Raw genomic sequence first — 24,487 nt, forward strand, 5'->3', positions numbered from 1 at the left:
ATCAGGTTTTCAGCAGACCTATCCACAGAAACTTGGCAGGCCAGAAAGGAGTGGCGGGATATATTCAATGTGCTGAACCAGAAAAATATGCAGCCGAGAATTCTTTATCCAGCAAGACTGTCATTCAAAATAGAAGGAGAGATAAAAAGTTTCCCAGACAAACAAAAATTAAAGGAGTTTGTGACCACTAAACCAGTCCCGCAAGAAATTTTAAGGGGGACTCTCTGAGGGGAGAAAAGATGAGGAAAAAAAGACATATTTTTCTCATCTTTTCTCCCCTCAGAGAGTCCCCCTTACACTCAAGCTTGTAGAGTTTGAGTGTCTGGTGGTGTTCTCTGGTCAGCCACTCAAATTCTACAAGCATGATAATGGCAATAAATTCATATCATTCAGTACTCACTCTATACATCAATGGACTCAATGCTCCAATCAAAAGACATAGGGTAACAGAATGGATGAGAAAGCAAGATCCATCTATATGCTGTTTACAAGAGACCCACTTTAGACCGAAAGACACCTTCAGATTGAAAATAAGGGGATGGAGAACCATCAATTGTGCTAATGGTCAACAAAAGAAAGCCTGAGTAGCCATACTTATATCAGACAATCTAGAATTTAAAATAAACACTGTATCAAGAGATGCAGAAGGGCATTATATCATAATCAAGGGGTCAATCCACCAAGAACACCTAACAATGGTAAACATTTATGTGCCAAATGTGAAAGCACCCAAATATATAGATCAATCACAAATATAAAGAAACTCATCGATAGTAATACCATAATAGTAGGAGACTTCAACACCCCACTCACAGTAATGGACAGATCATCTAATCAAAATGTCAACAAGGAAACAATGGCTTTGAATGGCACACTGGACCAAATGAACTTAACCAATATATTCAGAACATTTCATATTAAAGCAGCATTCTTCTCCAGTCCACAAGGAACATTCTCCATAATAGACCACATACTGGGAAACAAATCAGCCCTAAGTAAGTACAAAAAGATCGAGATCATACTGTGCATATTTTCTTTTTTTTAATTTTTTTTAATCTTTATTTATTTTTGAGAGAGTGAGAGACAGAGTGAGAGCAGGGGAGGAACAGAGAGAGAGGGAGACACAGAATCTGAAGCAGGCTCCAGGCTCTGAGCTGTCAGCACAGAGCCCAATGTGGGGCTCGAACCCGTGATTACAGCAAGGGCATGTCAAAATCCCAAATGGCCTCTTACTTGATGAAAGATGAAAGTAGTAAGGACCTCATTTTCCAGTGTTGGCAAGACTAGTGAGTATCTTCTGTGCACCATGGGTCAGCCTAAGAAGATTGCATGGGGAGGGGGTTACCCCTTCTTGGCATTGTGTATAACTGTTTCCCAGGAAAATATCAGTTCAAGCTACATCTTCAGCTTGGACCTTAATCTTTAAATAGAGCCTCTTTTAAACTGTCCTTCCATGCCACCACCACACCCCCCCCCCCGCACCAAAAACAAAAAACAAACTCCACCACACCTTGAACCAGTAAATCCAGTTTGCCCAACTAGAGAAATCCAGGTAATAATTTGCTACAGATATTAGTACAGATCTAGATACTAAATAATAACAATAATAATAATAATAATAATAAATTCTCAGTCTTGGTATGTGCAGGAAAGGAAAGAAAAACATGGAAAACTTGAAAGACTCCATCAAAAAGCTGCTAGAACTGATACATGAATTCAACAAAGTCACAGGATACACAATCAATGTACAGAAATTGGTTGCATTTCTATACACCAATTATGAAGCAACAGAAAGAGAAATCAAGAAATCAATCCCATTTGCAATTGCACCAAGAACCATAAAATATCTAATAAACCTAACCAAAGATGCAAAAGATATGTATGCTGAAAACTATAGAAAACTTATGAAGGAAATTGAAGAAACAAAAAAATGAAAAAACATTCCATGTTCATTGATTGGAAGAATAAATATTGTTAAAATGTCAATACTACTAAGCAATCTACACATTCAACGCAATCCCAATCAAAATTGCACCAGCATTCTTCTCAAAGCTAAAACAAACAATCCTAAAATTTGTATGCAACCACAAAAGACCCTGAATAGCCAAATAATGTTGTAAAAGAAAACCAAAGGGGGAGGCATCACAATCCCAGACTTTAGCCTCTACTACAAAGCTGTAATCATCAAGACAGTATGTTATTGGCACAAAAACAGACACACAGACCAATGGAATAGAATAGAGAACCCAGAATTGGACCCACAAATGTATGGCCAACTAATCTTTGACAAAGCAGGAAAGAGTATCCAATGGAAAAGACAGCCTCTTTAGCAAATGGTGCTGAGAGACTGGACAGCAGCATACAGAAGAATGTAACTGGACTACTTTCTTACACCATACACAAAAATAAATTCAAAATGGATGAAAGACCTAAATGTGAGACAGGAAACCATCAAAATCCTGGAGGAGAAAACAGGCAACAACCTCTTTGACCTCAGCCACAGCAAATTCTTGCTTGGCACGTCTCCAAAGGCAAGGGAAACTAAAGCAAAAATGAGCTATTGGGACCTCATCAAGATAAAAAGCTTCTGCATAGCAAAGAAAACAATCAACAAAACTAAAAGGCAAACAACGAGACGGGAAAAGATATTCTCAAGTGACATATCAGATAAAGGGTTAATACCCAAAATCTATAAAGAATTACAAAACTCAACACCCAAAAAACAAATAATTCAGTGAAGAAATTGGTAGAAGACATGAATAGATACTTTTCCAAAGAAGACATCCAGATGGCCAACAGACACATGAAAAGATACTCGACACTACTCATCATCAGGGAAAAACAAATGAAAACCACAATGAGATACCACCTCACACCAGTCAGAGAGGCTAAAATTAACAACTCAGGAAACAACAGATGCTGGCGAGGATTTGGAGAAATGGAAACCCTCTCTCACTGTTGGTGGGAATGCAAACTGGTGCACCCACTCTGGAAAGCAGTGTGGAAGTTCCTCAAAAAATTAAAAATATAACTACCCTATGACCCAGCAGTAGCACTACTAGGAATTTATCCAAAGATACAGGAGTGCTGATTCATAGGGGCACATGTACCCCAATGTTTACAGCAGCACTTTCAACAATAGCCAAATGGGAGGAGCCTAAATGTCCATCAACTGATGAATGGATAAAGAAGATGTGGTTTATATACACTATTGAATACTACTTGGCAGTGAGAAACAATGAAATCCTGCCATTGGTGGCCATGTGGATGGAACTGGAGGATATTATGCTAATTGAAATAAGTCAGTCAGAGAAAGACAGATATCATATGTTTTCACTCATATGTGGAACTTAAGAAACTTAACAGAAGACCATGGGGGAAGGGCAGGGGAAAAAAATAATTACCCACAGAGAGGGAGGGAGGCAAATCATAAGAGACTCTAAATACAGAGAACAAACTGAGGGTTGATGGGAGGGGGTGGGTGGCAGGAGAGAGAGGAAAATGGGTGATGGGCATTGAGGGGGGCACTTGTTGGGATGAGCACTGGGTGTTGTATGTAAGCGATGAATCATGGGAATCTACCCCCAAAACCAAAAGCACACTGTACATACTGTATGTTAGCTAAGTTGACAATAAATTATATTTAAATAAACAAACAAGCAAACAAACATTTAAAAAAAAAAAAGGATAGGAAAGAAGAGAGAAACCATTGCAGTAGTAATAAATGTGTGACTTCTCCCCTGGGGAAAGAGAAAAAAGGTCAGATAGTTTCCCTGATGGTTGGAAAGAAATCTGAAGTAACCAAATTCAGCTCATACTAAAGAAAACAAATATCCAAACTTACCTCCCAGGAGTCTTCTGAGAACAACCTCACCAAATGGATCATTTACCAGGCATCCTCCTACCTGTGGTCTTACTTTGTACTGGAAGAAGCCTTTGTCTCCCTTTCTAAAAATAAAAACAAACAAAAAAAACTATTCAGGGTAAAACCTGCTTCATGTTCTCTCAGTGAGGCTAGAAACTCGAATTCTGCAAGTAAATATTTCTAGGTGCAACCAAGACTTGAACTTGAAGGCGTGGCAGGTCCCAAACTGTCTGCTCATTAGGCCAAGAGGAAACACAGCCACATCATCCAACTCACCTACCTAACCTACAACCCCCAGCACTGCACCTCTCACATCCCATCTCAGCCTGGAAAAGGCTGAATTCCACATCAATGAAACACATTCATATACAGGCTAACACAAGCCAGATCAACTATATGTAGACAAAATCCATCCACACAAATGTAGAGCAGAATCTATGTATATGTAGAACAAAATATTTTTGCTTCCTTCCCATAAAACCTATTGGATCCCTGCTATGTGCACACACCACACAAGTATCATTGCGCCATTATGTGGGTAAACAATCCAATAGCCAGAGCTTCTCCAGAGGCTGTATAGACTCCATATTATCTAGAATGATTCTGGGATGGTCTTGAACAAGGTGGCCTTTCTTAGTCCCTCTGGGATAACTGCAAAGAAGACAGAACTAAATGCTACATTCCTCATTCATGATATGACACAAGCTTAGTTTCAGTCAGAATCCAGTTTTGGAAATTCTTAACATTTCTATCACATCAAAACAAGATGATTAACTTGAGAAATCAGAAAAGCCTCATATTCTTTTTCTAGAGGTCTTCAGAAAATAGATGAACACCAGGAAGAATCAGAATTAGATTTTCCAAACAGGAATTGGAAACAGAGCTGGGAAAAGCCTGGAAGGGTGTGCCAATAAGAGATAAGAAAGTGATGTGATACACTGATTTCAACAGTGAAAATCAACTTCTTCTCTACTTCCCTGTGTGAATCTGTATTCCCCGTTTCTCAACCCCCAACCATGTCAACATAGAACACCTAATAAAAGTCATCAGGAGAAAGCAGCAGAAGGAAACCCATCTGCCAGTCCACCTTAGTTTATCTGTTCTCGGCCTTTTGGCTAAGACCAAGTGCAGTCCACCTTAGTTTCCATACTACGATTATAATGTAGGATGGGCTTTGTTCTACAATGAGCACTGATCCAAACTCATTTTCAAGAAGCCTTGCTAAACGGCTTTGGTTTTTTCCTCCAAATCCTTCCTTTCCTTCTCAGCAGAATCTAGAAATCCATCCGGTGGTCCCACCGAACACTATATCCTGTCTCCATTTTTATTTTATTTAATGTTTATTTATTTATTTTGAGAGAGTGATAGAGAGAGCCAGCAGGGGAGAGGCAGAGAGAGGAGACACAATGCCAAGCAGACTCTGTGCTGTCAGCACAGAGTCCAATGAGGGGTTCAAACCCACATACTGTCAGATCATGACCTGAGCTGAAATCAAAAGTTGGGCGCTTAACCACTGAGCCACCCAGGCACCCCCGCTGTTTCCATTTTTAGACAAGCAATTGTGACTGGTCAGAATCCATGGTTTCTTTTTCCATGTACTTCCTCCCAATATATAGCCTCAATAATACACCGCACAAAAGGTGGCTTGGGAAGGGCCAACTATCTGCTTATCTTACTTCATATCTTTAAATATGTCCTTCTGTCTTCCCATGTGATTATTTTCTCTGTCCTCTCTCACCAGTGTTTGGTTCCTCTCAGAGTCAGGTATCTCTTCCACATCCTCACCATCTCCCTTGGAAAGTTCATTTGTTTTGTTTTGTTTTGTTTTGTTTTGTTTTGTGGTAGGAAAGACACCAGATCAACAAAGCCATATGAAAGTTGTGTCAGGACTCAAAGTCCTGAGTTCTTACCCAAATATTGATTGATATGACTTCACCAAGACCCATCTGCCTCACCCCAGAGCAGGGAGCATATCTACAACAAAGAACCTCTGATATCACATTCAAGGACACTCTTTGTCCCTCTTCCCTAGTTCTTTCTTATTCCCACTCTGCTTTGTGCTTTCTGTGACAATAAAAGAAAAAAGGGATGAAGATAAAACAAAAGAATATAATCCAAAAATCATATTTATCAATTTGGAATATACTTGGTGAAAGAAATTGCCCTTTCCACAAGATTTTGCTTAAACTAAAGTTAAAATGAATCTGTCTTCTGGAAGCACATAATACCTATCAACTGGAAATGGAGAGACGTTACCCCAGAACTGCTTGAGGGAACAAGAAAGATAATGTAGAAATACACATTTGCCACACATAATCAATAAAGTAGGTGTCTTGCATGGATAAGTGTTGTCTGGGCTTCTGGTGTTGTGGCACTGCTCACTGTGTAGATGGTTGTAGGGAGTGGGGGAGCGGGAAGGACAATTTAAACTCCAAGGGCCTTCAAAATTAAAGAGTGGCAAAGAGTTTCAATAAATTAAAATTAAAATAAGTTGAAGAGTTTTGCCATAACAGCAAACTGCCTCTTGAAGACCCAGGAAGCCAGTCCTATTTCAAGCTTCTCCTCCAAGCCTTTTTTGGTCAATGAATATGCCTATCATGTACATAAAACTGATAGATTCCAAGAGAATGAACAAAGCCATCAAGTTTCAAGGTTTATTTAGCACTGGCTGATTTAAAATATACTTGGGACCTCAGACAAAAATTTCCTGAAGTGTTTTCAAGACCACTGGGCAGCTACACCCCAGGAGAACTTGGTAATCTTTCCTCCTACAGCTTTTCCTGGTCTGTAATCAATCCCCACCACAGCTTTTTAAAATTAGAAAAGGAAAGCAGGGAGATACCCTCAGCAGCTATAAATATAGATATCTAGGTCTTTGAGCATGGAGGAAGAAGCCCATCAAATCATCATGGTTATAGTGGACCACTAGACTTTATCAAACTGGACCTGCTGTTCTGAGAAGTCCACACAAACCAATGTCCTCCCTAAGAAGATATGATACAGAGTCTTTCAGAATCTCCAATGAGAAAGTGTGGCAAAACATGAAGGAGGCAGCAGAGCCAGGTGGAAGATTCTTCATTAAAAGAATAGGTCTAAGCATATGATGTGCTGGGGCCTGTGGGAAAGACAAAGATTTAAAAAGCAAATTTTGCACCAGGGCAGGAAAGAAGGCCAGGGAGGAGTGCAGGGCAAAGAGTTGGGAAGGACTCTGGGGGAGAAGTGCCAAGGAATAACCTCCCCTAATTCATATTTTCCTTAGCAGAGCAGAGAACCTTTCTGGTCTGGAGAACAGAGTGTAGGCCTCCAAACCACTCTGACCCAGCAAACCTCTCTGCCCTTCTGAAACTCACAAGGCCTCTGGCCTGCCCGCCCCAATCCACAGACCTCTAGTGCCATGAAATACCTTCTGCTCAAACCTCACATGGCTTGAAAGACAGAAGCACTCCAAGCCCAGCCTTCATCGTCTCTGACTCTGTCTGTGTTTTCTGACCAACTCTATAAACAGGAGAAATCACTTACACAGGGGCTTTTCCCATCTCAGAGGAGAATGACCTGAAAAGGAAGTACAAGTCAAACCCAGGAGAGGGAAGATAGCTTAGCCAAGCAGTCAGGACTTGGAGTGGAGCTTAGAAGGGGCCCTGGGAAGGGCACTTGGGTGGCTCAGTCAGTTAAGTGTCCAACTTTGGCTCAGGTCATGATCTCATGGTTCATGGGTTCAAGCCCCACGTCAGGCTCTGTGCTGACAGCTCAGAGCCTGCAGCCTGCTTTGGATTCTGTGTCTTCCTCTCTCTCTGTTCCTCCCCCACCTATGCTCTGTCTCTAAAAAATAAATAAACATTAAAAAAACTTTTTTTTTAAAGATTTGGAGGCCAGTCCCAGATCCAGTTAAATAGCCCACTCAGCTGCCCTTTCATCAAGGATAGAAGCACCTCCTGCCCACAACCTCTTCCAGAATCTCCTTTTAGTTTCCTCTACCAGCATCATCCATCACCACCCCCTCATTCCTGTTTCCCTTTTAAAGAAGGGGCCCTAGGAGGCAGGACCCTTAGGAGGTGGGGCCATCATGAGGCTGAGGTGTCTGGAAGCAGGGCTTATGGGAAGAGTGGGAAAGGGTGAAGGAAGTGGATTAGCCAGAATCCTGGAGGAAAGCTGGAACTGGGCAATGGAAGACTAGTAGGGCCCTGTCTGTGTGAGGAGGTGGACTGAATGCTTAAATGGAATTTTGTTGAAGGCTTTGTGGCAGCAAGATGTGAACTTAGAAGTAAACAAGCTTTCCAGGGTCTTGAGTATGGAGGAGGTCCTGGTTTTCAGGAGAAGAGCATGGGGAGCCAGGTGGAGCCCAGTTTGTAGTGATTTGGAGGCCAGTCCCAGATCCAGTTAAATAGCCCACTCAGCTGCCCTTTCATCAAGGATAGAAGCACCTCCTGCCCACAACCTCTTCCAGAATCTCCTTTTAGTTTCCTCTACCAGCATCATTCATCACCGCCCCCTCATTCCTGTTTCTCTTCACTACAAAAATAAAACTAAAAGGGAACTCACTAAAGCTTCACCACAAGGTATTTCCTGATAGTCACTCAATGTCCATTGCATATTCTAACTGAATACCCATTGAGCATTGTGCTGAGGAAGTAAAAAAAAAAGATATAGTCCCTGCCTAGAGACTTTTATTCTCTAGACATTCAACACATAAAGCTTCCAAGACCCTGAAACAGTGACCAAAGGAAGGTACCTCCTCCTTCCCAGAATGTTAATCTTCAAAGAGAAGCAAGACCTCTCAGATAAGCAGAAGGTGGGGCCCACTCAGAGACTGAGGACAATTCATGGGCCCAAGAAACCATCAGTGTCGAGGAAAAGGGACATCACTGCCATCTCTTGATAGTGCTGAGATTCCTGTAGACCCTACATTAGGTTCCTTAAAGACTGGGGTGGAGGTGGAGGGAGGGAAGAGAAGGGTAGTGGCAGATACTTAATAGGGAGAGTCTATACTAACTATACTCAGACAGAACACTGAACTCTGAGCAGAAAGATGTCAGGAAGAACCTCTAAAGAAGGAAAACCTAAAAATCACCCTGCCCTAACACTTCTCCAGTAGGCATGGACCAAGGGCACTAATTGAGCACCTCTTTCGTTCCAGGTGCTATGCTGGGTGGTGGATGAGTGGCCCAGAAAGGACTACAGAGCCAAAATTCCTATAGGCAAAGGAGGCAGGCAGGAATTGGAAAGATAGCTGTCAGGACAGAACTGTAGGGTAAGGACATCTGGGGGTTTCATATGCATCTGTTCCAACAGTCCTAGGCTCTCTTCCCTTGCCTCAAGCTGAGATTTTTCCCAGATGTGCATCTGCTTGAGGGAAAGAAAGGCAGGTGCAGGGGGAGAGTCCGTCTATCCTTGTATCGGGTCCCAGGAACAATCCTTCCCCTTTCTCCCTGTGCTATTCACTACCTGCTAGATAGAGGGTGAGGGGCTAGGGAAATACCAGCTCAGGTAATGAAAAACCTGGCCCAGGTGTCCTCCTTTCCTACCTCCCATAGGCCAGCAGGGATCCTGAAACAGCCTGGGGGCCTTAAGGCCATGCTTTGACCAGGCTGACAAGCCAGGGTTGGCATCCAGAGCCTAGACCCTGTAGGGCTTGCACCCCTGGAACGCACTGAGCCCCATGGAGCCCCTCAGTGGCTGAGGCCATGTTCCCTGTATTCCCTAGCATGCTGCTCACCCCTGCTTCCCTGGTAGGGCCTGGACTTCCCTGGTGGGCGGCCTCATGATCTCCTTCCACCCACTAAAGGGTCTTGCCCAGAATACCCTGCAACTTAGGACTGAGCTCTAGTCCCCCTTCTTTGCCTCTCAGGGCTGCTACCAGAATCCATTCCAGGGCACAACAAGGGCTGCAGCCAGGCCACAGCCCACAGGCCAAACCCCTCCAAGTGGACGTGCTCTGGCTTCCTGCTGTTGCCCAAGATTCTGCCCCCACCACTACTGCCCTTGCTGCTGAGCCCTAGTTTAACCGCCATTTCCATATTGGACACAGAGGCTCCAACCCCACCGCCCCAACCAGGATCTCTGCCCACTACCCAGGCCACAGTCTTGTCTCTGCCACCACCATTGCCACAGCCAAACCACTGCTTTCATAGCCCCTACCTGGATGATTGCTGCAGCCCGGGTCACACCTGCTGGGAGGAGACAAAGAGCAAGGGGTCCTACATGTGTGCCCTTGTGCCAAGGAGTTCTGGATGGGTACAACCTCAAGGCACAAGACCATCCACATGTGAGTCAAGACAGGCCAGGTCACCTCAGGTGCTATGGAGATACCCACTGATATGGAAAACAAAGGCAGAAGAAAATGACAGATAAAATTAAATTTCCTTATAACCTGCAGCCCATTGGCAAATACTTGAGGCAGACAGAGTGTAACATTTCTCCAGGAACTCCCTACTGTCTTAATGTTAATGCTTTGCTAAGGGAAAAAGAACTTTAGCTTGACAATAGCCAGGCCTCCAGTATCCTGTGAGTCTTCTTTAGCATATCAAATTTCCTTTGGAAACTTCCTTGACTTTACCTCCCCCAACTCCCAAGTATATAATCAGTCTCTCCTCATGTTTCCAGGGCAGCTCTTTCTGCCCTGGGGTCCTGTCCCTGTGCTTTAATAATATCACCTCTTTTGCACCAAAGATGTCTCAAAAATCTTTCTTGGCCGTGATCTCCAGACTCCCACCATTCCAAAACCCTATCACCACCATGGTCCCCTAGCCTCCTGAGCATCCCTAGCTGAGCAGAGCTGGTGGGGGAGGGGGAGATGTGGATGCTGGAGGCAGAGAAGCCACAGGAGCCTCAGGAGCCACGGGAGCCAAGGGTGACCAGGACTGCCTCTGGAAAGTGCATCCAGGAGAAGCACGCCTGTGATTTGCTTTGCAAGACCCCTGCGACGTCTCCCACCTGAGCATAGACTAGCTGTGGCTTCAGACGAGGAGGCTTACCCGTGTCCAAGTGTCAACAGTGCTGCAAGTGCAAGGACCACAGGAGCTACCATGTGCACACAAGCTACAGGACAGGACGGCAGAATGCACAAGCCCTGTAGCTTGTGGAGGGAGAGCTTCTTCCACTGTGGGAAAGCTTCTTCCTCAGAATCATCTCAACAGTCATGTCCCACAAGTGCCTTCCACAGATGACCCTTTACATGTGGCCCACGTGAGGCAGCTTTTGCCCAAAGGATCCACTGCAGACGCACACAGTGCCACTCGAGAAGAAGGTGCCATGTCGTGCATGGTAAGATGTTGAACTCAGCTTCTATTTCGTCCCACAAGAAGGTGCACTGCCAGGACTCTCACCATGTCTGTGAGGTATGCAACCACGGTACTGGTGAGGTCTGTCCTAGGGCAGCAGTGAGGATGGTGGTGGCACACCTCTCCCCAGCTGGGGGCTCCCTGTCAGCCCAAGAGGGCGCCCTTGCTCTCAGAACTTCCTTCCCATCCCTGGTGAGCTACCATTTGGAGGCAGGGATAGGAAAGTGAAGGAAAGTCCCTTGGAATCATCTCCTCCTCCCCTCTCTCTTCCCACCGCCTCCTCTCTCTTCCTCCACCAACCAAAGAGACTCCAGAAGGAAAGGAGAAAGAGATCTTCCTTAGGGGAATTTTCCTAGGTTTTTATTTGTCTCTCCTGCTCCTCTCTCCTCCCTATCATACCTGACCCCACACACACCTGCCCCCTCAGTTGTGTTGAAGTCCCCAGGACAGTGGGCAGGGGTGGTGGAGGACAGGAGTGACCACTATCCTCACTCCCCTCCTCCCCATACCTTCCCCCTGCTCTGCCCTTTGAGGGATGTGTGACCTTCTCCTTGATGGTCCCTACTCTTCCCCTTCTACTCCCACTACTGTGTGCTGCCTCTCCCTGGGGAGTTAGTACTTATATTTTTCAGGGGGAGGGAAGAGAGGAAGGAGGAGATTCAAGGTTCTGTCCCAGAGACAGAAAATGTGAGACTGGAAAAGGAGCAAAAGCAGGGAATGCAAAGGTAGTACCTTCATAAGATGGGGTTGTTTGGGTCAGGACCTAAACATCATTATACTAGAATAACTATCAGGGTAAATAAAGTCAGGGGGAGCAAAAGAAGGAGCACTAGGGCCAGAGGCAGGACAAGATACAGAATTGTAGGCTACAGAGTAAACTGGGAAAGACCCAGGAACTATAGATGCTTCCTGGAAGTAGAGGGATACAGCTACAGACTCCCCATCCCTCTTGCTCCCCAGCTCCAGCCATGGCCCTTTCTTCTCATACCCCTCCCACAGGACAGAAGCTGTGGCCCTGCCATGTCATTGTGTTATTGTGTACCCTGCATGTTCCCCACCTTTCACTCCCTCCTTTTGTACAGAGCCTATTACAACATTTTAAGTTAAAAAAAAAAAGAAGAAGAAAGGAAAATAAGTGACCAAGACTGTGAGGGTTGGGGGAATCAGAGGATACAGAGTTAGGGGACATACGTCTCTCCTGGAGGAGGGGACAGAGTGTGGAGACCTGGAAGGTGGAGCCCATCCAGGTGATTTCACATGAAGTGTCTGAAACTTGAGGGGTGGGAGAAGGGAAGAGGTGAGGAGGCAGGGGCGGAGTCAGAGGCAGGGGAAGAGACTGGAAGAGACAGAGATAAGAGAAGCAAGGAAGAGAGATGGAAGGGAGGACAAGAGAAGGAACAGGGATGGAGAGGCAGCAAAAGGAGACATATGGGAGGAGATGTGTGAGGAGAAATTAAAAGGCACACAGGATGAAACTCACAAAGATGTGATGGGAAAAGAGACCCTCAGAGACTGAGGGAGGGAAGTAGGGAGGGAGACAGCCAGAAGGAAGAGCTGAGGGCAGACTCAGTCCCAGAAAATCAGAGACAACAAAGTACTTGCAGTCAGAGAGACAAACAGACCCACAGACAGACAGATCTGCTTGACAGAGATGAAGGTGAAGGAGGTAAAGACAGGGGAGCAGGGTGGGGCAGGGGGGAGGAAGAGAGAGAGAAGGAGGTAAGTGTGGAGCAGGAGAGGTTTCCAGGTCAGGGAGAAGGATATACATTTAGGATCTTCTTCCATCTCACCTGGTCCCTGCTGAGCCCAGTCTCCTCTCAGGTGCTACCAGGTGGTGGATGTGCCCAGAAAGTACATCTTCTTTCTGTGAAGCTATTGCCATAGCTGCCCCATGCTCTTTCTTAGTGCAAACCCCAGATCCCAGAGACCCTACATGGATATGAATACTGCCTCTCCTCCCCTTTCTCCCAAAATCCTGCATTCAAAAGACACCTGAGCTCAGGCCTACATATTTCAGAGTTAATGCAGCCAATCATAACCAGAGGAAAGGGGATTTGAGGCCAAGGAGAAGCAGAAACAGAGGCTGGTGGGCAAGGGAAGCTGATAAGCTCTGGGGAAAGTGCTGGGGACCGACTGGTTAGGGATCACATGGAGAAGAGGGAGGAGAGGGTAAGGACAGGGACTATGTCTGCATTGGGAGCTAAACAAGCAACACGCAAAGAATAAGCAAAATAACATACTAGTGATTGTCCATTAATTTGGGATCAAGCATGCAGACACCTTCTTTTCAGTCACAATGAAGCCTCCAAGCAGCTCTTCACTATAGGGCCTCCACAAATATACATATGAAATTCCCAAAAGAAGAAACAAGGCAGAAATAGAGACACTGAGGGGCACCTGGGTGGCTCAGTTGGTTAAGCATCCAACTTCGGCTCAGGTCATGATCTTGCAGTTTGTGAGTTCGAGCCCCATGTCAGGCTCTGCGCTGACAGCTTGCTCAGAGCCTGGAGGCTGCTCTGGATTCTGTCTCGCTTTCTCTCTTCCCCTCCCCTGTTCATACTCTGTGTCTGTCTCTCTCCAAAATAAATAAACATTAAAAAATTTTTTAAAGAAATAGAGACACTGAGGCCAGTATACATGCTTGAATCTAGGTTTTCAGGGAACAGTAAAGAAGCAACCAGCTAAGTATGTGAAGACAGTATTTTTCCCAGACTTTCCTGGGGCTCTGCAAAGACTAGCTCCCCCAGCTCCTCTCAGGGCCAGGGGAGACCCTAAGAACCTTAACTCAAGCAATCTAAAGGGGAGTTGTTCTCTCAGTCTTGTTCCCTGCCAGCCACATTTGAAGGTCCCAGAGACCAGAAGTCTGGTTATAGCTAAAGCCCAATGAGTCTCCTAAGCAGCAGGAGGGAAGGTAGAGAGGGAACCTTCTAGAAAAGTCCTGCAGAGTTGACCAGGGAGAAAACCCAGCAGGTCCATCCCACTCACATGGATGCTTAGGTTGATAAAGAAGTTTGATAAAGTTCGGGATGTTCAGGGCTTCCATGTAATTAAATCATGAACTGCATACTTACATTTCTTCTCCAACTCCTACCCTTTATCCATCTCTCCCCCATGGACACACATCTTTTATGAAGCACACTGAATCCGATCCTAGAAATCACTACAACTGTACACAGTTCTTTTGAATAAATTTCATTTATGCAAAAAAATTAATCCTCTATAACAAGCTACAGAGCAGGTATCAGTGCTACTATTTTATAGATGATGAAACTAAGACACAGAGAGGTTAAGTAACTTGACTCAAGTCACAGAGCTGGTAAGGGAGGAGCAAAGAATCAAATGACTGAACTGTGGTGCCCCCTCCTGCAGGTTCTGCCCTGGGAAGCAGCCAGGCTTGGGGCCTGTTGTGTGAGGGAGAAGTTACTCCCCAGAGGGCAAAAGACCTGCCTCCTGGGGCCCTTCTCAGCATGTTCTGACCAGGAGAGCATTGTCAAGTTTAGGCCTTATCTGGGAAGTGGGGAAGTCACACCTTACCCTCTGAAGATGAAAGTCCAAACCAGATCATTGATCGAAGATCTGTGAGCTTTAAAACATAGAATTCAAGCCATGGAAACGGTGGGTGAAGGGGATAGTCAAGTTAACGTTGCCAAACCCTTCAGTCTTCCCATTACCTTCCCCACACCTATCCCTGTCTCCCTCTCCCTCTTTTGGTCTCCTGACCCCACGGGCCTCTTCCCCACCTGTCTAGGCCCTGGCAGCTGTCTCCCCACCAGCCATGGATCACTAGCCTATGCAGTCCAGGCTCAGTCATCCTCACAGCATATGAAGTCACCTCAGGGCACAGAGTCAGCCTACTTGTCCACCCAGGCCAGGGTCACTGTGAAGCTTCAACCATGGCACATTTTGCATTGCTGCCCCCAAATGTCCAGCACCACTGCCACGCCATCACATCCCACCCTTGGAGAGGTAGCTCTCCAGGTCATTTCAGCCCAAGTTCCCTGACCCTCTCTCGGGCAGTCACAGCTTCTTCCATACTTCTGCCTCCCTAACACACATTTCCCAACATGCACACATGCACACCTACACAATTCTGCCTCAGTAGGCAATCAGATTTCCTACTCCAACATTATGCACTTACTGAGAGCTCTGACTTATCTGACTCTCTCCTCTCCATTTTCCTGCTCCTTGCTAACTAAATGAGTATCGTTCTACTTATCTCCTAGGGCACCTTCTAGACTTCTGGGCTTTCCTCCATCTTCCCTCCTTTGCATCATCCATCATCTAAGTCATGGAGCCTGTCCAGTTGCCCTTGACCAACTCATCTCACAAAAATTTGAAAAAGAGCACCCAGAATGCTGTACCTCCCTGTGTTAGGTCTCAGCCTCATCTCACCAGCTGCCAGGAGCTCTTGCAGGACAGGGCCCCTGCTCCTTCCTCTGGGTCTCCCCTGTGTGCCCAGCACACATAGAGGGTAGAGTGTGTGACTCACTGATTCTGCTCCCTTGGAGAAAGAGGGAACTAAGAAACCCAAGCAGGGTCATCATCTGAGCCTACACTGGCCTGAGAGGTGTAGTGTCAGGGAAGCAGACAACTGGAGGGAATCCATCTCTAGTGGGGCAGTGCTTTCCTTTAGAGATCCCAGGGCACCTGTGTGTGTGTGCACGCACACACACACATGCGCATACACACCTGACATCCACAGATGGGAGAAGAGAATGTGTATGTGAAACTCTAGGAGTCCAGGTCCTGTATGGAGGTGAGAGTGTTTCAGGAGCTGGACTCCCAGACCCTCTGCAGCCCCAGAAGACACAGGCCCATGACTGAAGGGACAGAGGGCAGCCAGTCCTGCCACCGCACGATGAATGCAGGCTGGAATTTGGGCAACCTCCATTCTCCTAGGTTTGATTTGCTCTATTCAGGGTACAATTCACATTGTTTCCTGTGTTCTGTGTTTCAGTCCCATTCCCATCCTCCCTTCTTGTCCACACTCACAAGCATTTCCTGCGTTCAGAGCTTAGAGCACTTATTAGGCTGAATCATATGGAATTCCTGATATTCAATTGGTTTTGGCTTATACTATCTATTACTTTGGTTCTTCTCTCTTCTAAGCATTTTTCTGGACTCCAGCCTAAGGAGACAGGGAAGCAGAATGAGGAAAGGCAAATAAAAGCTATTATGCATTGACAGCATACTATGTGCCCTTACCACAGTGCTAATTCTTACTACAGTCCCATGAATTATTCCCTGCAGCCCCTGCAATTATTTCTTACCGTTTACATGTGAGTGAGTCCAGGTGAAGAGGCTACATGGAGAGGAACAGGGCTGGGATTCCAGCTCAGTCCAAGACCTCCTGCTTCACCACTGCCCCACACAACCAGGAGAGTCCTGGCAGAGACTGGGAGCCAGAGGCAATGGCTGCAGCTTCACAACAGGAAGGGGGAGAAGGAAACAGGCCAAAGTGGAACTCTGGAGGGGCCAGAAAGGCCCCCATGGAAGGGGGTTGGAAGATCAGCAACCACACCCAAAACCCACCTAGAGAAGGGTCAGTCTGAAAAATAACCCAGGCAGAAACAGACAGAGGGCCTAGACAGGAAATGGGAGGTGGCAGCTGCCTGGGACAGAGCAAGGGAGGGCAGAAGGAAGAAATGCAGGGGGAGGCCTGTGTAGACAGAGCAGAAATGCTATGATGCTGAGGAACAGGGCTATAGGTCCAGGGCATCAGGGAGGGAGCAATAGCGGTTACATGGGGAGGAAAGATAAAGTCCAGGCAAAAGGACAAAAAGCAGGAAGGAGGGAGATACCCTGTGGAACAGATGTGGGATTGAGGCAAAGAGAGGAACCCAGGGTTAGAGGCAGTGCTCAGTGAGGGAGTAAGAGTCAGCCTCAAAGAGGGCAGGGGTGGGTGGACAGGGTGGTGGGATTGGGGAAGGATTGAAGCAGGGACAACACACACACACACACACACGCACGCACACACACACACACAGACACTCACAGGCCCTTCCAAGGCATAAGGAGCAATTGTCTGATCATTTGCTCCAAGGTCCCAGTAAGCATACCCATCCCACCACCCCAAATCCTAGCAGGATTTTGGAAGTGATGAAGGCAGGACCACAGGGATTGGAGATGGGGAGGGGAGAAGGATGTCATGAGCCATTGTGTATGTGTCCTTCTGTGCCTGGTAGTGCTGTGCCCTATCAGGCACCCACATCCCTGGCTATTTCACTTGACTATATAAACAGGGTTATTTGCTTAATCTCTCTAAGCCTCAGTTTCCTCATCTACAAGGAACCTTACCTGACTTCCCTTACTGGATTAACATAAGAATTTGATAAGATACAAACAAACTATCATGCACTCCTGGTGGAAGTGTAACTGGGACCACCATCCTGAAGCACAGTCTTAGTGGAATTAAGAATGCACACACCCTCTCAGCCCACAATCCCTCTCTGAGGTAAACACCCCAAGGAAACTCTCTCCTTAGTCCATAAGGAGGCCCATATGAGTATGTTCATTACAGGACTGTTTGTGGTGGGAAGAAGTCAGAAGCTAGACCAGGATCTGTTATTAGAGGCATATATAAGTAAAATGTGTTGTATGTGCACAGTGAAATATTACACAGCAGCCAGAAATAATACAGCAGATTTATAGAAAGCAACTTGGGTAGATCTCACGAACAATATTAGGGAGGAAAAACAAAAGCAAGATGAGGGGTATAACACAATGCTATTTATGTACATTTTTAAAACAGCCAAAATATGCTGCATATTTGTCAAGGCTACACACATATATCTGTTAAAAATGTCATGTCATTCCTCTGCTCAAAACCTTCCACTGGTTTCCTTTTTTTAATTACTTAATATTTTTTAACTTACATTCTAGTTAGCATACAGTGCAACAGTGATTTCAGAAGTAGATTCCTTAATGCCCCTTACCCATTTAGCCCTTTCCCCCTCCCACAACCCCTCCAGAAACCCTCTGTTTGTTCTCCATATTTAAGAGTTTTTGTCCCCCTCCCTGTTTTTATATTATTTTTCCTTCCCTTACCTTATGTTCAACTGTTCTGTGTCATAAAGTCCTCATATGAGTGAAGTCATATGATATTTGTCTTTCTCTGACTGTCTAATTTTGCTTAGCTTAATACCCTCTAGTTTCATCCACGTAGTTGCAAATGGCAAGATTTCATTATTTTTGATTGCCAAGTAATACTCCATTGTACATATATATACCACATCTTCTTTATCCATTCATACATCAATGGACATTTGGGCTCTTTCCATACTTTGGCTATTGTTGATAGTGCTGCTATAAACATTGGGGTGCATATGTCCCTTTGAAACAGCATACCTGTATCCCTTGGATAAATACCTAGTAGTGCAATTGCTGGATCTCTTTTGCACTGCTGGTGGAAATCCACTGGTTTCCTTTTGATTCAGAGTAGAAGCCAAAGTTCGCATTTACAATGGCCTACAAAGTCCTACAGTATTGGTCACTGACCCAGCTACCTCTCAGCCTCTGTTTCTCTGTCTTCCCACTCATCATTCTCTAGCCACTGGTCTCCTAACCATTCTGACTTCCTAAAATGCCAGGCAAGACTCTACCTCAGGGTCTTCATACTTGCTGTCCCCTATAACTGCACCACCTTTACCCCAGATAACCAAGTAGTTGCTCCCTTCCCCACATTTGGTGTAATAGCACGTTAATAGCAAGACCTACCTTATTCACCCCATATAGATCTGCAGTCTGCTCCTAATCACCCACAACATAACTTATCCCCATGCCCCTTTTTTTATCCCTATCTTGACTGTGTCTGCTTTCAAACCACAGATCATCCCACCTCCTATTTCCAGGAACTTTGCTTCAGGTTTTCTAAAGATGTAAACACAGACATTCAGCTCCTATTACCAACCTTGATTCTGTTAAACCTCATTGCTTTTTTATAAAATTAGTTGCACAAATGACCAGTTTTTCACAATCTCAACTCTTGATTCCTTAATTAACATAATTTTCCATTCTCCTCTTTCTGGGATGGCTCAGAGAGTTCCACTTAGAAGCAAATTAAATGGCTTCTCTTAGTACCTTCCATGAGGGTGTTCTAGGAGAGGAGAGGTGGTTAGGTGTGTGGTGTACATACAAGGGAGGCTGTATATTAGGCTAGAAAGTAAGAAACAGGAGGGGATTGCATTGTGGTCACTGTTTCTCCTTCTATGCAAACCTCTTCTGCTTGTAGCAGATTTATAGGGACTCCTCCAAGTAGCCCAGCATCTTAGCCATAAACTTCCCAGAAATAAAAGTCATTGATGTTCCCTTGAGAGGCAACAAAAAATAAATATCAGGGCTTGGTACAAACACACCAACCATGGCTGAGAGTGGAAGGCAGCCAGTTCCTCATAATTCATTGAACTCCTTTCTGATTTGTATACACGCACACACATACACACATGCACAAATCATACACAGGAGTCTATCAAATATGCTTATGTTTATAGACCACAGAGATAAATGTACCTCAGTCCTTGGTGCATATTTCCACTCAAATTCAAGCACATATGTCCAGAGAGTAGGACATATATGACTTTCAATGTTGTGCTTTGTGAATGTATATACCCATCGTCTCCCCCTTTCCAAAGTCCTGACTGCAGGGTGGGGCCTGGTGAGGGTGAATAAGAGAATGTCTGAGTAGAAGTTTGCATGTGTCACTAAGTGTTTCTCCAACTACACTCCACAAAACAAATAGAATTTTTTTTTATTTTTTGGTATTTGGAATTATCCACTATCTTTCAATTACCTCTATGCCATCAAGTTTCAGTGCTCATTTATCCCTTACTGAGTGTCTACTCAATATGGAATATAGCTCAGGGATTAAAGGCACCAGCTTTGCTTAAACTTGGGACAAATCCTACCTTCACTATTCACTTTACACAAATGACTTAACCTCAATGAGACTTAGTTTCAATTTTTTTTAAATGAGTATAACACTACTCAACTCATACACTTCTGTATTAAATAGGTGATTATGGGGGTTCATTTGGTTGAGGATCTGACTTCAGCAAAGGTCATGATCTCACAATGTTTGGGTTCAAGCCCCGCGTCAGGCTCTGTACTGACAGCTCACAGCCTGGAGCCTGCTTTGGATTCTGTGTCTCCATCTCTCTCTGCCTGTCTCTTGCTCGCTCTTGCTCGCTCTCTCTCACTCTCTCTCTCTGTAAAATAAATAAACATTGGGGGAGGAGCCAAGATGGCGGAACCGCATGGAAGTTTTTTTGTGTCTCACATCCATGAAATTCTGCCAAATCAACACTAAACCATCCTGCATGCTTAGAAAACTGATCTGAGGATTAACACAACAATCTGCACAACTGGAACCACAGAATTCAGCAGGTATGCAGCGCAGAGAGGTGAAGTGGGGGAGAGAAGCCGCCATGGGCAGGGAGCTGTTTTTGCTGTCAGCGAGAAGACAGAGTGGGGTGGGGGGATACAGGAAAAGCACCCCCCCCCCCACAAGCAGCTAGAGAGAGAGCGGAAAGGTGGAAACAGCCACAGGGACTGAACAAAAAAGGGAGAAAAGAGAATGGAGAGGGTTTAAATTCCATTAAGACTCTATAAACAGGGGCAGCGCAGAGTCTGAAACTCTGCAGCTCGATACCTGGTGGTGCTCTGGTGAGAAGGGCAAATCCCCAGGAGCACAGTGAAGTCCAGGGTCTTCGGGCCACAAAGGGAGAGGAGGTTCCCCTGCTGAGAGGACATCTGGTAGAGTCTGTGACACCCCACAGGCAAAGGCCCCAGAAGATCCAGGAGAGAAACCACATTTGCTGGTGCTGGAACAAGGTCTTCAGGGGTGAAGCCAGCATCACAGTCCCAGACTTCAAGCTATACTGCAAAACTGTAATCATCAAGACAGTATGGTACTGGCACAAGAACAGACACTCAGATCAATGGAACAGAATAGAGAACCCAGAAATGGACCCACAAACGTATGGCCAACTAATCTTTCCTGCTTTCCACAAAGCAGGAAAGAATATCCAATGGAATCAAGATAGTCTCTTCAGTAAGTGATGCTGGGAAACCTGGACCACTTTCTTACACCATACACAAAAATAAAATCAAAATGGATGAAAGACCTCGATGTAAGACAGGAAGCCATCAAAATCCTCAAGGAGAAAGCAGGCAAAAACCTCTTCGATCTTGCCCGCAGCAACTTCTCACTCAACACACCTCTGGAGGCAAGGGAAACAAAAGCAAAAGTGAACTATTGGGACCTCATCAAAATAAAAAGCTTCTGCACAGCAAAGGAAACAATCAGCAAAACTAAAAGGCAACCAACAGAATGGGAGCAGATATTTGCAAATGACATATCAGATAAAGGGTTAGTATCCAAAATCTACAAAGAACTTATCCAACTCAACACCCAAAAAACAAATAATCCAGGGAAGACATGGGCAAAAGACATGAATAGATACTTCTCCAAAGAAGACATGTGGAAGGCCAACTGACACATAAAAAAATACTCAATATCACTCATCATCAGGAAATACAAATCAAAACCACAATGAGATACCAACTGACACCTGTCAGAATGGCTAAGCTTAACAACTCAGGCAACAACAGGTATTAGCGAGGATGCAGAGAGAGAGGATCTCTTTTGCACAGCTGGTGAGAATGCAAACTGATGCAGCCACTCTGGAAAACAGTATGGAGGTTCCTCAAAAAATTAAAAATAGTACTACCCTATGACCTAGCAATTGCACTATTAGGTATTTATCCAAGGGATACAGGTGTGCTGTTTCAAAGGGACACAGGCCCTCCAATGTTTATAGCAGCACTATCAACAATAGCCAAAGTATGGAAAGAGCCCAAATGTCCATCGATGGATGAATGGATAAAGAAGAGGTGATATATATATATATATATATATATATATATATATATATATATGTACACACACACACACACACACACACACACAATGGAGTATTACTTGGCAATCAAAAAGAATGAAATCTTGCCATTTGCAACAATGTGGATGGAACTAGAGGGTATTATGCTAAGCAAAATTAGTTAGTCAGAGAAAGACAAATATCATATAACTTCACTCATATTAGCACTTTAAGACACAGAACAGATGAACACAAGAGAAGGGAAGCAAAAATAATATAAAAACAGGGAGGCAGAAAAACATAAGAGACTCTTGAATATGAAGAACAAAGAGAAGGTTACTGGAGGGGGTGTTGGAGGGGGATGGGCTAAATGGGCAAGGGGAATTAAGGAATCTACTCCTGAAATCAGTGTTGCACTATGTGCTAACTGGTATATAAATTGAAAATATACAATAAATAATAAATGAAGAATTAAACAAACATTAAAAAATTGGTGATTATGACAAGTGTTTGGAACAAAATATAGTGTATAGTATTCAGTAAATGGTAGCTGTTATTATCATCATCATTTGGGGGATATTGGAGATGTAAAGAAGTAATACATAAAAGAGGTGTTCTTTTCCCTTAGGAGGTTTTTAAATCTCATCAGTGATACAAGATAAATACATGGAGAGAGGCACAACATGAAAACCTAAAACTGTTATTTGAGCCCTAAGATGCATTTATTCTCCATAATCCAAGCCCTGTTTTAAAATTCTACCAGATTTAAAGCCTCTAATAAGATTTTCTCCTGTCATTCATCATCCCCATGAATCGCCACCTCATATACCCATCACATCCACACCAATCTTCCATTTTAGGAAGTTAACTGGAGAGTTTCTGGAATAAAAAACATTTTGATAGTTCATTTGTAAATTTCCTTGTTTCTGGGCAGGAGCACATCTGAGGCATTCCGAACCCAAGTAAGAAAACCATCCTCGTGGCCAGAGGTCCTGCACCCTCCCATCTCCTCTAGTCATCCTCAAATCTCAGAAAATTCTACTCATGCTCAATATCAATCATTTTTCCTTTAATATTGGCCTCTCTTTACCACCCATTCTGATTGAAGATGAAGTACACGAACCCTCAAACACTGAAGAAAATTCTTCAATGCCCACCTGGTAACATTGGTTTATTGCCAATGCTCCAAGGTCCCTGGAAATATAGGTCTCTTTTATTTTAATATTGACCTATTAAAAATCACCAAAATATCCCTTAAAAGCATTAATTTGGTCCTTACCAGGGTATATATAACTCCTTATGCAATCGTCTGGTCTCTCCTTAAAGGTTTTGATAGATGAAAGTATCCCTAATTTCTAGGACAGATAGTTAAGAACTCCTATTTCATCCCCCAACCTTTATAGTTTCCTCATTTAGTATCATCATGTTATTACTTATTTGATTAAGAGACAGTACAACCCTGAGGCGGGGCATGACTACTATGACCTCCCCAGTCCCTTTCAGGCCATCACATGAAGTAGGGGAAACAATTGGCAGCAGTCCTGACTCACACAATGCTTGCCCCGGGTGAGCCCCCCGAGGACCAGGCAGACTCCAGCGTGGCCACAGCAGGCACTTTCCCAAAGTGGGTGGAGTGCGAAGCTTGGGGACAGGAGGGCAGCCAGGACACATACTTCTCTGTCTTTCCCAAATTCAATTTCCCCAGCCTAAGACCCTCCTCTTGTGCTCCCAGTTCCAAAGTTTTCAGACCTTCATAAGTGCTCATCTGAGGCCAGACACCTATCATCCTTGATCTAAAGTCAGTGCTTCTCAAACCTGATCATACAGATCACATGGGAGCCTGTTAAAAATGAATATTCTGAATCAATAGGTCTTGGTTTGGGTCTAAGATTCTGCATTTCTTTTCTTTCTTTCTTTCTTTCTTTCTTTCTTTCTTTCTTTTTTATACATGATTCGCACTCAACGCAGAGCCCAATACAGGGCTTGACCTCACAACCCTGAAATCAAAACCTGAGCTAAGAACAAGAGTAAGATGCTTAACTCACTCAGCCACCCAGGTGCCCCTAAGACTCTGCATTTCTAACAAGCTCCCAGGTGACACCCATGCTGCTGGTCCACGGACCACACTTTGAAGAGCAAGGATGTAGATGACTGGAGCAGGTGCTACAACTGTCTCCCAGGAAGAGTCTATCTGTCCACATCCTTCTGTCTTTCCTCCTTCTGTCACATCCTCCAGATGGCAATGAGAATCGTATTCCATTCCTTCCTGATTCAGGAATCTCACTCCATGACACAATCTACAATACAAATCTAGCTCACAAATTCCCTTCAAGTGTGAAAACACACATCCCTCACAATATTCTCATTCTTTCATGACTGTTAGAGGTCTGTATAGCCCAGATTACTGTCCCATTTCTTTTCCAACTCACCTGTCCCTCTTTTATTTACCAAAGTATCTCTTGATCAAT

At 44.6% G+C, this 24,487-nt stretch overlaps 2 protein-coding genes across 3 annotated transcripts in view; both read right to left on the bottom strand.

The window, feature by feature from the left end:
- The window catches only part of LOC106977155 (cationic amino acid transporter 3-like), a 156,419-nt gene extending 139,497 nt beyond the window's left edge, over positions 1–16,922 (bottom strand). For both annotated transcript variants that reach the window (XM_053225971.1, XM_053225970.1), the window contains exon 1: positions 16,413–16,922. The gene's annotated coding sequence lies outside the window, so the exon portion shown is untranslated. The remainder of the gene's footprint in view (positions 1–16,412) is intronic.
- Positions 1–24,487, bottom strand: part of LOC128316363 (cationic amino acid transporter 3-like) — a 293,114-nt gene that overhangs the window by 260,793 nt on the left and 7,834 nt on the right. The gene's annotated exons all lie outside the window — the stretch shown is intronic.

This window comes from Acinonyx jubatus, chromosome B4 (genome assembly GCF_027475565.1).
Source record: "Acinonyx jubatus isolate Ajub_Pintada_27869175 chromosome B4, VMU_Ajub_asm_v1.0, whole genome shotgun sequence".
Taxonomy (NCBI): domain Eukaryota; kingdom Metazoa; phylum Chordata; class Mammalia; order Carnivora; family Felidae; genus Acinonyx; species Acinonyx jubatus.